Consider the following 16,808-nt stretch of genomic DNA (forward strand, 5'->3'; position numbering starts at 1 on the left):
CACCACGCCTGGCTAATTTTTTTGTATTTTTGATAGAGATGGGGTTCACCATGTTGGCCAGGCTAGTCTCAAACTCCTGACCTCAGGTGATCCACCTGCCTCAGCCTCCCAAAGTGCTGGGATTACAGGCGTGAGCTACCACGCCGGCTCCTGTAATTTAATTATAAACACACACAAACAGACACACACACACATACACCCAGACTTTCCAGTTAAGCACACACTAAAAGGGAATATAACCAACTGTAACCCGTCCATATAAAGATTGACATTATTAGCACACTAACTTAAAGGTTACGGGTAGATAGAAGAATACATAGCTAATGATATGAATTTGACTTTGTAAAAAATTAAAATGTATCATACTGTATATGATACATGAAACCAGATATTCTAATATTTTGAATATTTCATAAGTTATTAAATATGCTACATTAAGATATGTGTACACAGTTGCATATCAGTATGTTAGTTTGTAAACATATTTAAACATATTTGTGGTTTTAGTTATTGATGTCATCAGTGTTTTTCACTATATTAAAAAATAAATGATATGATTCTTGTTTTTAAAGATTTGTATTCATCAAAAATTAGTTATATGGAAAAGGATTCCCAGAAGACATTTCTTTTTCTAATAGAAGGTTTATAAAACTCTAAACATTTTGGGACTGCTAATCCTCCCTTCAAAAATATTTTGCTAATTTTTAAATTTTTATATACAGTGCATGAGAACTCAAATATCCCATACATTTGTCAATTCTGATTATATAATTTTAGAAGCAAAATACACCACAGATCTATTTTGCTTGTTTTAACATCTAAGGAAAATATCTGACTGTTGTTTTAATTTGTATTTCCTTGGCACTATTAAGTTTTAATTTTGTTTCATAGTTTCAGTGGCCACTTTTATCACTCATTTTTTTTAATTGAAAGACTGTGTATCTTTTTTGTTTTATGGGGTGCGGGGGGCAAAGTCTCGCCCTGTCGCCAGGCTGGAGTACAATAGCAGGATCTCTGCTCGCTGCAACCTCGGCCTCCTGGGTTCAAGTGATTCTCCTGCTTCAGCCTCCCGCGTAGCTGGGATTACAGGTGCATGCCACCACGCCCAGCTAATTTTTTGTATCTTTTGTAGAGACGGGGTTTCACCATGTTGGCTAGGCTAGTCTCGAACTCCTGACCTCATGATCCTCCTGCCTCAGCCTCCCAAAGTGCGGGGATTACAGGCATGAGCCACCATGCTCAGCCTATGTGTATCATTTTTAATGAAGATGAAGTGTTGTAATTGGAGCTTGGTTAGGAAAATGAAAGATGTCCAGTATATTTCGAATGTTGGAGGGCCTTTTCATTTTCAAAAGATAGAGGTTAAAGGAATTAGTCATGTGTAATGGAAATGTCCAAGGTAGGGCCCAGGTGCTACTTAAATGATACAGTCAGGAATCTGCTATGCTTTGTTTTGCTTCTTTTTTTCAGTTTTTCAAGGGGGAATTGTGGGGGAGAAAGAGGTCTCATTTTGTCGCTCCAGGCTGGCTTCAAACTCCTGGTCTCAAGTGCTTCAGCCTCCTGAGCACCTGGAACTACAGGCATTCACCACCAAGCCAGGGGCGTTTTGTTTCTTAAGGAGGACATTTCTAGTGACGACAAAACCACCTGCAGCCCCGGCACAATATTTATCCCATCTCTTACCAATTTTGTAGTAATTATATTTATCCCAACTCACCCACTTCCAGATCAAGTAGAAGAGTCTTTTCTAATACCTCTCCTCCACCACACACAGTGGTACAACACATATTTCAAATATGGGTTGAATCCAACTGTACTTAAGTCCTTTTGTGTATGTGACATGGGTCACATACCAATCACTGAAGCAATCACTGGAGAATGAAGAAAGAGGGGTGGATCCTTAATGAACAACAACGTGCTATCTCCTGTAACTTCATTTTTCATAAAATTGTAGTTTTCACTATACTGTAAATACCAAAGTAGAATATAAATTACACACGCATGCATGCACACACACACGTGTGTGCATACACCCACACACATATTCTCCCAAATATGTTTGTTGAAAAATAACAGGAGAATGAATGAATGTTTTACCACTATTTTACAAATAGTAAAAATATCAGGGAAAAATATTTACTGATGTGTAAAATAATAGGTATCTGCAATACAGACAAATCTAATAAAATTATGTGTATATTTTTATATGAAATAATCAGAAACTAAGTTACAATTTGACCTGCAAACATACATTTCACTTCTAAGGAACACACCATATTAATGTCCAAAACTCACATGATAAAATCCAGCTTTAGACCAATTCATTTATTTTTTAATAGGTATAGCTATTGTACTATTTAGAAAATCAGTATTAAATAAATTATCTCTTATTATTAGTTCAGTATTCACATATTCCTTGTATCGTTTGGAGCTACAATAGTTAAGACCTACACTTCACTTTGCTCTCACTGTATGCCTTATTATCTATTCTCTCTAAATAAAGTCTCCATTCCATGAAAACAGAAGACATTAAAAATAATAAGATTTGGGGTTATCTTGTTACCAAAATTCTAAAATACATGCACCAGCAAATGCTTTTAGAAATTAAAAAAGGAAAAGTTTGTGGTTCATTTTAGGCAAATTACTAGAATAATATGCAAAATCTTGATATTGGCTAAGAATGTTTCAAAATCAAAAAGGACATTAATCCTCATTATGACAATACACTCAAGATAATGTAAGCAATAAATAAAAACATATCCATACCTATTCCAATTTATTGATAATAATGAACAAAAAACCCTTTAAAATTACCAGAGATAATATAGAGACAACTGACAGAGAAGTGAAAAATTGTCATTAAACTTATCATCATAAAATAGATGTCACAAGAAGATAGAATTCTATATACACCTGTTAAAATTTATAATGAAAAATATATAAATTTTTAGAGAAATAAAGACTGACAGAATTTAGTATTTTTGGACCCTCATTGAGAAAACTGCATAAACATTTTGTTCTCTTGGAAGAAACAAGTAGAATAACAGAAACAAAAATAGTCTGGTAATAGGTAAAATATATTGGTAATTTAAATATATACTTTAAAAAACATTGCTTGGTTTAAATAATAAATTTAAAAAATAGAATTTCTATAAAACCGTCACAACTAAGACAGAGTAGTGCTATAATCATTGCTTAAAATATTTTCAGGTATGTTTTCACTGAAATAATAGACATATGAAATAGATTTACACATAGGAAAACATTTTAATAGTTACATCAGAGAAGAAAGGAGATGAAAACTGATTCTCCATATTATTTTATTTAATCTATGCATGCATACATGTATGAAGAAGATAATATAATCATTCCAATTAGGGTGGTGGGCACGTTTTCATTTAAACAATCTCTGTTCTCTTTCTGTATACTTGCTAAAATACAGTTTTGAGACATTTTTACGTAAAAATAAAGTATCAAAAACGGTGAATAACATATTACCAGCGTTCCATTTTTATAATAGTTCCCTTTTTATATTTCATTTGTATATTTTTTGTTTCTATATTTCTCAAGTTTTTATATTTCTTGTTTGTTCACAAGGAGTCTGTGGTGCCTTTGCAATATGTATATTTGCCTCAAACAATTAAAATAATTAGAACAATTAAAACATTATGTCAGTATGGTTATGTAAACTATTATACCACATGTTATAAAATTCCACACAATTCATGACTACTTTTCTTTAATACTTCTCTTTATATTTCAACTTTGTATTTTTCTCTGATAAAAAAATAACCTAGCAAGTAGTAATTAAAGGATGGAGCAGAATCAGTGTAGTCAGGTGAGAGAGTACATTTGCAGTCCTAGCAGGATGGTCCTCAGTCTATGGGATCCTGATCACAGCAGGCTTTTCATTAGCAACGGGATTTTCCAGAAGGCTGCGTTAGTAAGTTAGTGGCCTCTTTTCCTTGCTGTTCAATTAATCCAGATTTCACCACTGGAGTATAAACCTGTAGAGAAATTTTATGATTAAGACTTACAAAATCATCTTCAAAACATTAGGAACCAAGATATCTGTACTTACCCTAGAATTTAATTGAATTGTTTTCAGTGAGCTAAAAGATAGTGTTTTTAATTTTCACTTTAATATGTAATTATGCCCCAACATATATAGAAAGTTACCTGACATTAGTTACTAATATGTTAATTATTGCAACCTTCTATACATAAAAAACATAACAGTTTTTCAATATGCATATTGTGGAAGAATAAGACATCTATTCATACAAGGGTGTAAAAAATATTAAAACAATATCAAGGAAATAAATGCGAGACCATACATAATAATTATTTGATTTTGTATTCATTTGCTTTTCCAAAGTTTTTGTGTGTTACCCTTAAAATATATCTGTATTCAGTCATTTTGAAAAGGTCATTTTCTCAGTGTTGGTTATGGACAGGTGTCTTCATTATTTCAAAATCTGTGAGTTGAGCAATAATTAAGGCAACAGCTGCACTTGAGACATGATGGGCAAGACATAACAGCACTTGTTTTCCGAATAATTTGTCTTAGGAGAATGCCTGTTGGTAACAATGCATGAGATAAATTACACACTTTAGACCGCCACACTTATATCCAATCCTCATAAACACTTTCTTAAAAATTATCTACCTGTTTTCTTGCTGAGGTGTGCTCAATTATATTTTAAATCTAAATAGATGTTCTGGATTGGCATTTAGAACAAAAGTTCTACTCCCATCAGCATCTTATTTTATGAATTTGTAAACCAAAACGAAAATTCTAAGCCCCTCAGTTGACTGAATGGACCCCCTTCTCCATCAAGGGATTCCAAAGAAACCTGAAAAACTAGTTGAGGCCGTTGATACAGGAGCTGAAAAGAAATTATTTAGGCAGTCAGTGAGGGTAAGAGAGTCCTCAGTAAGGCTTCCCTTTTAACAAAAAGCAGCCCCCAAATCATTTCTTTTCTAATAAAGAGCAGCCTGTAAAATTGAGCTGCAAACATATATGAGCAAGCTGGAAGCTTGCACAGGTAAATGCAAGCAGCTGTGCCAATAGGAAAAGGCTACCTCGGGGCCAGGCATGTTCAACATGAAAGTTCGTTCGTCCCTTTTCTTTGTTGTCATGTGTGCAGTAAAAAGGCAGGCAACGTGGCGCCGGCCAGGTAGAGACCCCATCTGCATAATAAAAGATGAGAGTGGGATGGCCAACTTCTTCACGCACTATGCAAACATCACACCTGGTCTGATGAATCTCTCAGGCCCTCTGTAAATCAGAACTGCCTCCTCAAGCTCGTCTATAAAACCTTGTGCATTTCACCACAAAACTGGAAGACCCACTTGGGAGCCCCTATGTCTCTGCAGGAGATAGAGCTTTTCTCTTTTCTCTCACCTATTAAACCTCTGCTTTTAAACTCAGTCCTTGTGTGTCCACGTTCTTGATTTCCCTGGCATGAGAGGACAAACCTCGGGTATTTACCCCAGACAACGACGCCGCTTTACTATGACAGAAGATGGAGGTCAGATGTGCCTCATTATACCCTTTCTCTTTTGGAGTTTACATACAACTGACCAGCATTAACATTCAGATAGAGATCGTAAGCATGATGAAATAGTTCTGTAACAGTAAGATACCAAATTCCAACATGACTCTAGTATGAACATCACATGACAGATAAAGACATCAAAATATTTTACCCAAAAATATGTTTCTTTGCCATATTTTGAAATGGTCCTGCAAAGCTGTTTTTTTTTGTTGTTGTTGTTTTAAATGGAGGAAAGTTGCAACTGTAAAGAATCTCTGTTAACATAACTAGATCTTCCCCTTTCAGCCTCTCCCAATCCTGAAGAGGTTAACTGAGAATATAGCAACTTTTAAAGGTCTGAATAGGGAATATTTGCCATCTATCATCTCTGAGGGTGGCCATCTATAAGACTTTACCTGTAAAATAATAACCTTGGTCTCCAGGACCCTTTTTTACTTTTTGAAACAGTCTCACTCATTCACCCGGGCCGGAGTGGAGTGGTGTGATCTCCACTCTCCAAAATCTCTGCCTCCCTGGTTCAAGAGATTATCATGCCTCAGCCTCCTGAGTAGCCGAAATCACAGGCATGTGCCACCATACCCGGCTATTTTTTGTATTTTTACTAGAGACGGGGTTTCGTCACATTGGCCAAGCTGATCTCAAACTCCTGACCTCAGGTGATCCACCCACCTCGGCCTTCCTGAGTGCTGGAATTACAGGGGTGAGCCACCGTGCCAGGCCCAGGATCCTTGATTCTATTGATTCCAGGTCTTCAGATAATAGCTTAACCCTTTCGACTAATTGCCAATTCGAAAATCTTTGAATCCACCTATGACTAGTAAGCCCTCCCAACTTCGATTGTCTCACCTTTCCAGACTGAACCAATGTATTCCTCACACTGATATCTTATGTCTCCTTAAAATGTATAAAACCAAGCTGTAACCCAACCACCCTGGACACATGTTCTCAGGACCTCTTGAGACTGTACCTCAGGCCATGGTCAGTCATATTTGCCTCTGAATAAACCTCTTTAAATATTTTGCAGAGTTTGGCTTTTTCCATTAACAAATTCTTAATAATAATTTTACCATGTGATGGATGACGGTACCAAAATGAAGTTCAAGGAAAAGGACATGCCGCCTTCAATTTTGCTCTTTCTGTTTTAGAAAGTTTGAGTATTTTAACTTTCACGTGCGTCCCTGTGAAGAGACCACCAAACAGGGTTTGTGTGAGCAACAAGGCTATTTATTTCACCTGGGTGCAGGCGGGCTGAGTCCTGAAAGAGAGTCAGCGAAGGGAGATAGGGGTGGGGCCGTTTTATAGGATTTGGGTAAGTAGTGGAAAATTGTAGTCAAAGGGGGTTGTTCTCTGGCTGGCAGGGGTGGGGGTCACAAGGTGCTCAGTGGGGGAGATTTTGAGCCAGGATGAGGCAGGAGAAGGAATTTCACAAGGTAACATCATCAGTTAAGGCAGGAACAGGCCATTTTCACTTCTTTTGTCATTCTTCAGTTGCTTCAGGCCATCTGGATGTATACGTGCAGGCTTGGACCCAGAGGCCTGACATTAACTATGTTGTGAGCTGTATTATCTTCAATTACCGAAGTGGTCTCATTGTCTGGGGTGATATTTGAGATTGGTTGTTTCCTGGTCATGGAAAATTAGAACGTGGACACATAAATAGTGACGTTCAAAGTGGAAGTTTAATAGGTGAAAGAAAGAGTATAGTTCTCTCTGTTGTAGAGAGAGGGGTCCTGAACAAATTTTCTGTTTTTGTGGTGAAATGTGGGGGTTTTATAGATGAGCTTGAGGAAGTCGTGTCTGATTTACATAGGGCATAAAAATGGATTGGACCGCGTGTGTCATTTGTATAAGGTGTGAAAAATCGGTTAGGGCTAGGTGTGTCATTTGTATAGGGTGTGAACAGTAGGCCATCCCCACCCTAATCTTTTGTTATGTAGATGGGTTTTGGGTTTGGCTGGTGCCACGTTGCTTGTTTCTTCATTGTATATGTGGTAAGAAAGAGGGAAGAGGGAGCTTCCCTGTTGGATATGTCTGGCTCCTCCCAGGTAGCCCTTTTGTATTGGTGCAGTTGTCAGCATTCACCTCTGCAAGTTTCCAGGTTTCTTATCTGTGTTTGTTGTTTGATTTTTCAGTCTGTTCTTTGTTAGAACAAAATAATAATAATAATAATAATTTCTCGGGCTGCTTTTTGTTAAAAGGGAAGCCTTGGCAAGGAGTCTTTTGCCCTCACTATCTGTCTAAATATTTCTTTCTAGCTCCTGTATCACTACTTAAAAATACCAGAAATGAGCCTGGAAGCTTTAAAATCACACATATTTTCTTGATATTCCTCCTTGTTGACAAGTAGAGTTTGTGATGCCTTTGCAATGTGTATATTTGTCAGAGGAGCGTGAACCAGAGCAACTCCATCTTGACTAGGAGCTGGGTAAGATGAGACTGAGACCACCTGGGCTGCATTCCCAATTGGTTATAGCATTCTAACTTACAGGATGACATAGGAGGTCAGCACAAAATACAAGTCATAAAGGCCTTGCTAATAAAACAGGTTGCAGTAAAGAACCTGGCCAAAACCCATGAAAACCAAGATGGTGATGAAAGTGACCTCTGTTTGTCCTCACGGCTACACTCCCATCAGCTCCATAACAGTTTACAAATGTCATGGCAATGACAGGAAGTTACCCTATATGGTGTAAAAAGGGGAGGCATGAATAGACCACCCCTTGTTTAGCATATCAAAAAGAAATAACCAAAAAATGGGCAACCAGCAGCCCTGAGGGCTGCTCTGTTTATGGAGTAGCCATTCTTCTATTCCTTTACTTTCTCAATAAACTTGCTTTCACTTACTTTATGGACTCACCCTGAATTCTTTCTTGTGTGAGATCCAAGAACCCTTTCTTGGGGTCTAGATCTGGACCCCTTTCCTGTAACATATTTGCATCAAACAATTAAATCATCAATATTATTTTGTAAACTAATGTATTATATGTTATAAAATTCCACACAGTTCTCTACTACCTTTGTAGAAATACAGTTCTTCTCTTGCATGTCCTTTATTAGACAAACATTTCAATCTAGGAAATCTAGAGTGAATTGAGATCCAGGGTCCTTTTGGCAGAAAAGATACAAAATATAAATTCTCATTTGGTTCCAAAGTTTATTAATGTATAACCCTGGGAGAAAAGAGTAAATGAAGTAAAATCAAAGAAAAATACAGTACATCTTTTGGGCATGCAACTATCAGTTGAGATCAACTGTGTGTCTTGCAGACACTATCAAGATGGATTTGGGAAGGATACTCAGGTTTATTTCTCCAAGTATAAGTCATACAAGTTGAATGTTTTATGCCGTTTTAGTAAAACAGTGTTGGATTTCTCATGAGAATGTGAATGCCGACAGAGAAGCAGCTTTTAATTAAGAATATAAATAATAACATCCCTCAGGAGGGCTGTGGAAATAAGCCTCAGTGTCAGAAGATTAACGTTTTACTATTTTTTTCTTATTCAAAGTGTCCCTTACATCTTAATTCCTATGTTGTAAGCCAAATTACTAAGAAAGCTGTTACAGGAGAGGGGTCCTGGTCAGCACCCCAAGAGAGGGTTCTTGGATCTGGTGCAAGAAAAGAATTCAGGGCAAGTCCACAGAGTAAAATGAAAGCAAGTTTATTAGGGAAGTAAAGGAATAGAAGAATGGCTACTCCATAGACAGAGCAGCCCTGAGGGCTGCTGGTTGCCCATTTTTATGGTTAATTCTTGATGATACGCTAAACAAGGGGTGGACTATTCATGCCTCCCCTTTTTAGACCATATAGGGTAACTTCCTGACATTGCCGTGGCATTTGTAAACTCTCATGGCACTGATGGGAGTGCAGCAGTGAGGACGACGAGAGGTTACTTTTGCGGCCATCTTAAGTTTTGGTGGGTTTTGTCCAGCTTCTTTACTGCAACCTGTTTAATCAGCAAGGTCTTTATGACCTGTATCTTGTGCCGACCTCCTGTCCCGTCCTGTGACTTAGAATGCCTTAACCATCTGGGAATGCAGCCCAGTAGATTTCAGCCTTATTTTACCCAGATCCTATTCAAGATGGAGTTGCTCTGGTTCAAACTTCTGTGACAAAACTTCCCATGCTTTTTGGATCTGATATTTGAAAATAAAACAAATGTTTACTTCCTCGAATCATCATCTCCTTTGACTCCATTAATGTCTGGAGAATCTTTTAACTTCTAAAAATTCCCAGTTTTAATTTGTGGGGGCCAAGGTGGTTTGCTGGAAAATCACTGGCATGAGGCAGATTGATTAAAAGGAGAAGCAGCACACAAATGTATTTAACGTGTATGCATGGGAGGCTTCAGAATGAACACTCAACATCCCCTCACCTCAGTAAAGTACAAAAGCTTATGTGCCATCTATAGATTACAGAAAGAATGTAGGCTCAGAGCATGGCCCAAAACAGGTTTTACTGGCAAGAAGGTTATAAGAGGGAGAAAGGAAGAGGTTTGGCTAGCAAAAGTGGTCTTATTATGCAGATTAAACACCACAGGTAACAGCTCACAGAAGGAATAGATAGTGAATATTTCTTTTCAGACTTGAAAAGTGTCAGTCTCACAGTTATTTTCACCTATATCTTGGAACAGATGTAAATTTCCTCCACAAAACACAGTGTTCCAGGACCTCTCCAGTCTACTGGCCCTGCGGCAACCATTTCAAAATATGTCAAATATATTTTGAGGTGAATTATTTTATTTCCTAATTCATAATGGAAGACACTCCCGATTTCTTCTTTTTAAATACTGAATCGGACTGGCATTCCTAGGAAGAGGATTTAGTGGCCACTCTTGTGGTAATGAATGTAGATTGTATCATCTTTCTTCTCCAGTCTGCATCCTAATGTGAATGGACTCAAAATGATACCCTGGCTGAGACCAGGCGACTTCGGCAGCCACAGGGGTAGAGTGGGGCTGCAATTGTCGCATCTGATTTGCTGATTGAGACTCTGCCACCACTCAAAAGCTTTGTGGCTCAAGTTATAATAAGATACAGGGTCGACATTAAACAGTCTGCCTATGTGTATTAGTTTGTTAGGGCTACCTTAATAAAGTACCACAGACAAAGGCTTACACAACACAAATTCATTTTCTTACAATGCTGGGTTCCAGAAGGTCAAGGTTTTGGCAGAGTTGATTTCTTCTGGGTCCTCTCTCCTTGGCTGGTAGATGGTTGTCTTCTTCCTGTGTCTTCACAAGATCTGTGTCTCCTAATTCCTCTTCTTGGAAGGACACCAGTTCTATTGGATTTGGGCCCACTCTAAGGATCTCATCGTTTTAACTTAATTTTCTCTTTATCTCCAAATGCAGTCATATTCTGAGGTATTGATACAGGAACTAAAAAGAAATTATTTAGGCAGATAGGGAGGGTAAAAGAGTCTTCAGTGAGGTTTTTTCTTTTAACAAAAAGCAGCCCCCAAATCATATCTTTTCCAACAAAATGCAGCCTGAAAAATCAAGCTGCCAGCATAGATAAGCAAGCTAAAACCTTGCTTAGATAAATGCCAGCAGCTGTGCCAATAGAAAAAGGATACTTGGAAGCCAGGTATATTCAACATGGAGATTCCCTCTTCCCTTTTCTTTGTCGCCATGTGTTCAGTAAAAAAGCAGGCAATGTGGGGCCGGCTAGAGACCCCACCTGCTTAATAAAAGATTAGGGTGGGGCAGCCAGCTTCCTTGTGGGCTATGTAAATTGCATACTTGGTCCAACCAATCTTTGGGTCCTATGTAAATGAGACACCACCTCCTCAAGCTCATCTATAAAACCTGTGCATTTCACCAGAAAACCGGAAGACCCACTTGGTCACCCCTGTCTCGCTGCGGGAGAGAGAGCTGTTCTCTTTTCTCTTTCTTTTGCCTGTTAAACCTCCACTCTATTTTTTTTTCTTTTTTTGAGATGGAGTTTCACCTTTGTCTGTCGCCCAGGCTGGAGTGCAGTGGCGTGATCTCAGCTCACTACAACTTCTGCCTCCTGGGTTCAAGTGATTCTCCTGCCTCAGCCTCCCGAGTAGCTGGGATTACAGGTGCTCATCACCACGCCCTGCTAATTTTGTATTTTTAGTAGAGACAGCGTTTCACCATGTTGGCCAGGCTGGTCTCGAACTCCTGACCTCAGGTGATCCACCCGCCTCGGCCTCCCTAAGTGCTGGGATTACAGGCGTGAGCCACTGCGCCCAGCCTAAATCTCCACCCTGAAATTCATTTCTTGCGTGTCCATATCCTCGATTCCCTAGGCATGAGACAATGAACCTTGGGTATTTAGCCCAGACCACAATGCCGCTTCACTGTGGGCCGATAGGAGTTCAGCATATAAATTTCCCAGGATATAATTCAGCCCATAACACTATGAACAAAGAATTTCACTCTAATTAGCCTCATTGTTTGGGACGTGTTTGGAATGTCCTGGCCTCTGATTTTATTATGTCCTATAATTCTTCATCATAGCTGACCAAGGCAGGAAATTCTCTTTCTAGTCTTGATGAGGCAAACCGCCATGTTGAATGGCTTATGGAAGGGCCCCATGGAAAATAACTGCAGGAGACTCCTTGGAACTGAGAGTGGTCCCTAGCCAGAGTCAGCAAATAAACGGCGCCTTTCATCCCACAGCCTCAAGAAAGGAATTCTGACAGCAATTTCAGTGAGTTTTAGAGCAGACCTTTGCCTGGTTGTGTCTCAATGTGAGAATGCAGCCTGGACGCCACGTTGATCGCAGCCTTGTGGTATCTGGAGCCCAAGGTCAAGTGATGCAGCACTGGGAGGGACTCCTTTCCTACGGAAACAGTGAGCCAGTCAGTGTGTATTGTTAGAAGCTGCTAATATTTAAAATAATTTGTTACACAGAAGTAGAAAATTAATATAGGAATTTTTTTAAGTCATACAGAAAATATCTCAAACCAGAAATAATCCAAAATAATTGTATATTTACTTTTGAAATAGAGGTCTGTTTTTGTTTCCTTGAAAATGGTTAGGTCTTCCAGGAATCTTAGAATTAATAAGGTCTTACAAACTGTCCTAAAACCCTAGTTACCAACTTAAATCTTTAGTATCCCCCTCTGCCTACTTATTTCACTAGGTTTGTGTTGATTTATTCTTTTTAATCTTCTCCTTCCTCCAGCTCTCTCTTCTTGACTTTTCTCCCTTTCTCTACCTCTCACTCTTTTCTAATTCCTTCTCTCTCTCTCTCTCTCTCTCTATCTAGCTCTCAAACTAGGTAAAGCCTTACATGGAAGTAGTAGAAACAAATGCTTATTTGTTGCTAAAGCAGGTTCTAAATAATGACCTGACAGCCCTATAAAATTGTGAAATATATACAGTATAATGCACAATTTATACCAGCCAAGGGAGTAACAACGCAATTCATTTATTAGCAAATTTTCAAAGTATTTTTCATCTGTTAAACTACAGTGAAAATAATAACTCTATTGATAAGAATAATTAGAAATGTAATTTATAATTGGTGAGTTAATTGAGGAAAATATCCCTGGGGCAGATATTGAGCCAATCTTTTGCCCAAAGGTATGATATATGAATGTTCTTTTACAAGTGAAATGAATAACACAACCTTAAGAGTTTGTGTGTATATATAATATGTATATATATACACACACAGGCATATATGTATATGTGTATGTGTGTATATGTGCATTTCTGTATTATATACCATTATTTGCTTTTTGTTTTTATGTTTACTGGAGTAGAGATTTGGCAACATATTTAGATTATAAAAATGTTGAGTGGGTCAAGGTCATTGCTTGGCCTGCCTCTAGTCAGAACTGAATTAACAACCTCTCAATATAAAGTGAGAATGATAGGCTGCCTGTCAGGGGTTGTGAGCAAGGTGATAAGACCGAGATGGTTAATCTGGATAAGATAAACCAGTTTTATACTCTTGGAATTAATGATTTATGGTGGAGTAGTAGCTGTAAGAGAATGCAATAATAGTTTAAAACAGAGTGAAAGGAAGAAAAAATCCAAAACACTCTTGAAGAAAGAAAATAGGTAATAATACTATAAAATATAGATATAGTAATGTTTATGAGGAGGCTAAGTCACAATATTTTGAAATAATAAAAATTGGGACACAATTACTATTACCTTTAATTGGTAATGTATATTTTCTTAAAGTATTTGGTCATCTTACTGCAATTCATATAGACAGAAAAATATGTAGAAAGTCTACAGTGTCTATGAAGAAATGTCACATTATCTTCTCTCTGGAACATTTTTGGGGACATGAGAAAAACATTTTTTAATAAAAAAAGATTATTTAAAATTATTGACCAATAATATCCAACAAGAGCTCAGGAGTGAAATCCATTTTGCCATTAAAAATGACAGCAAAACTGCAATTACTTCTGCACCAACTTAATACATGCAGAAGACTTCCATATCCATTAAAATCAAAAGACTTTTTTAAAAATAATATTTTAAAATGACTTAGATTTGCAGATGAGTGGCAAAAAATAGTACAGAGAATTCTTGTATTGTCATCTCAGCTTCTGTTAATGTTATTTTGGTAACCATAGTACACATATCAAAATGAAGAAGTCAATACTGTTACCTTTTTAAGTCACAGACTTTATTTGAATTTCACTAGGTTTTTCATTAGTGTTCTTTCAATCCAAGATCCAACATAGGATACAAAGTTGCATTTTTCCTTCCTGTCTCCTTAATAAAGCAAAGATACATCGTTAATTTTCTATTTGTTAGTTTTGGGCTTTCCTTGTGTTTCCTGACCTAGACACTTTTGAAGAATATTGACCTGGTATTTTATAGAATGTCCTTAACAGGAATTGTCTGATGATTTCTCACGGATAGAATAGGGTTTTGGACTTTTTGGAAAATATGACAGATACGAGAACTTTTTATACAACATTTTATCAGGAAGTACAAAATATCAACTTTATTACTAATATGTTAAACATGATCACTTGGTTAAGGTGGTGTCTACTAGGTTTCTCCACTGTAAAGTTATATTTTTCCTTTCCCATACACTGTTTAAAGCAACATGCTAAATCTAGGCCACTCTCAAAGGGAAGGGAATTAAGAACTACCTTCTGGAGAGAGGAAAATCCAGGAATTTGTGAGCCTTAGTAATTAATAATTTTTTTTTTTTTTAGTGAGGGGAACTTAAGCTCTGCAAATATGCTCTTTTTCCTTTAAGTTTCACCTTCTAGGAAAAACTGTATCTATTAAATTTCCTGTGACATATTTTACTGCAATATTTTAATGATGATTTTCTATTTCCCTTGTTTGCTTTACATTTATTATTTAGAAATCTTTTTGTGGGAAAGATTTGTCCCTTATTTCCCATGTAATTACTAATATGTCATTTATTTCTATCAGTATGGACTCATGGGTATTTATTTTGTACTTTAAGTTATAAGACTACAATATCATTTTGTTGATTTAAATTATTTCAGCTTTAGTCATTGTGAAATTTTTGTTTCATTTCTGAAAAAATAGTTTCTATTTAGAAAATTATGATAGGAAATGAAGTTAATATAGAGGGTGTAATAGACATACAGCCAGTGGATACAATAAAGTTCAGCTTCTTAACCACGAATAATGATTGCACTGATTAAATCACCACACAGGCTCAAACTAGGGTGCTGGTTTTAACTTTTCACAGCATAAACATACTCTTTTAATTAAGTGAAGGTTTTTTTTAAATATTAAAGATATATACTGGTCTATCCTAGCTTTATTAATGAAATGTCTCAAAGTGGAACAAAATATCTGCCTGAGAAAAGCAAAATCCTATATCCAAAATTCCTTGAGTAGCCATGGTTTCCTACACGGTCTTTTTGGTGATAATTGTGGCGAAAACAAGAACATAAAGTTGATAATTAAGTAAAATTAATAAGAACTAAGTAAAAATTAGGCAAATTAAGTAAAAATTAGTAAACATTACTAAACAACAACATAAAGGTGACAAGTAAAATTAGTAAAAGATTGCACCATGTTTTAGAAAATGATACAAAATCATGCAATCTAGTGATAAATTTAATTCTGATATTTTACTTAGGATCATTGAGCAGTGAACTCTGTAAGCCACATGCTTACATAATCAAAATAGCTGAGTAGATCAGTTGTTTAACATATCAAATATATTTGACCTTCTTTTAAAAACTGAAGAACCTAGAAGGCAATTTTTTCAGGTTACCTTTCAGGTGAATTTGCAAGATTAACTGCCAGTAATTCAGAGGCTGCTTCTCTTATCATATATTGCCTAGTTCTTTCCATTGTGGAGCATTTCTAAGCTTTTTACTTTTAACTTAACCTTTAAAATCTTGGTTTGGCACAAAATGTATGATTTTATTATTTGGTTATATTTTGAATTTAAAAATACTGTTCATAATCCCAGAAATTATAATTCTCTTAATTGTAGCAGATTTAATGTTGACAAAATTATAATACCAAGAATAGATTTTTTAATTAAATAAATATAGTTTCAGAAGGATAAAATACACATTTAAAAACATAAATGAATGTAAGATGAATTACATTAAGTTGTATTTATAAATGGCATATCAGAATTCATGGGTTTATTTAATACCTTCAACAAATCTTGAGTATGTCTCATTTTCTCTTTGTTTTTGTTATAGGACCAGTGTTTACAATACTTTGAATTTTATTTGAGATATAGTTGAAATTTTAAGTATACATTAGGAATAACTGATGGCAGGATATGTGCAAAAGTAAATTGGAATTTGTTTTTCCTTTTGTTATTTTTAGGAGTTTTTATAAAATGTGATACTGGTGACAGTGAGCAAGCCTAACATTTATTTTCGAGTCTGATATTGAGATATCAGCCATGCCTCATTGGTTCTTATTTTTTCAGCACTCGCTAAGTATCTAATACAATGTGACTGTTTCTTGAATGAATAGATGAATGAGTAAATGAATGCGATGCAATGCTAGAACCGCAAGGATTATTGTATGGACATTTAAAATAAGTTTCGACTGCTTTATTTTCATGTTAAAATAATACGGGCATTCCCTGAATTACGTGAGTAGAGGCTAAAGTATAAAATGGAGTAAATTTTATTGTTAAAGATATTTTATCACATTAAATTTCTCCTTAATATCTTTGAAAATTTATGACCACTTTCTAGAAGTGGCTTCTTTACTATAAATTGTCTGTAGTTTGATATGGTCACACTCCCCTTATTACTTGTGGTAGAAAATGAGAACATTTAGTTTA

Source organism: Pan troglodytes, chromosome 17 (assembly GCF_028858775.2).
Source record: "Pan troglodytes isolate AG18354 chromosome 17, NHGRI_mPanTro3-v2.0_pri, whole genome shotgun sequence".
Taxonomy (NCBI): domain Eukaryota; kingdom Metazoa; phylum Chordata; class Mammalia; order Primates; family Hominidae; genus Pan; species Pan troglodytes.